Below are 339 nucleotides of genomic sequence, written 5' to 3'. Positions count from 1 at the left end.
GCCAGCACCGCGGCCACGCGCCCACCTGGGCCCCAGATCTCTGTCTACAGCGGCATCCCCGACCGCCAGACCGTGCAGGTACGGAGCTGGGGGGCACTGCAGGGTTGGGGGTTGCCAGGGGGGTTGTGGCGCAGCCCAGGGCCACGTTTTCCCCCCCAAAGGTGATCCAGCAGGCGCTGCACCGGCAGCCCAACACAGCGGCACAGTACCTGCAGCAGATGTACGCGGCACAGCAGCAGCACCTCATGCTGCAGACGGCCGCGCTCCAGCAGCAGCACCTCACCAGTGCCCAGCTCCAGAGCCTGGCCGCCGTCCAGCAGGCATGGGCCCCCCGCGGGA

Source organism: Corvus brachyrhynchos, unplaced genomic scaffold, assembly GCF_000691975.1.
Source record: "Corvus brachyrhynchos isolate BGI_N302 unplaced genomic scaffold, ASM69197v1 scaffold215, whole genome shotgun sequence".
Taxonomy (NCBI): Eukaryota; Metazoa; Chordata; class Aves; order Passeriformes; family Corvidae; genus Corvus; species Corvus brachyrhynchos.
This window is presented reverse-complemented; position numbering follows the sequence as displayed.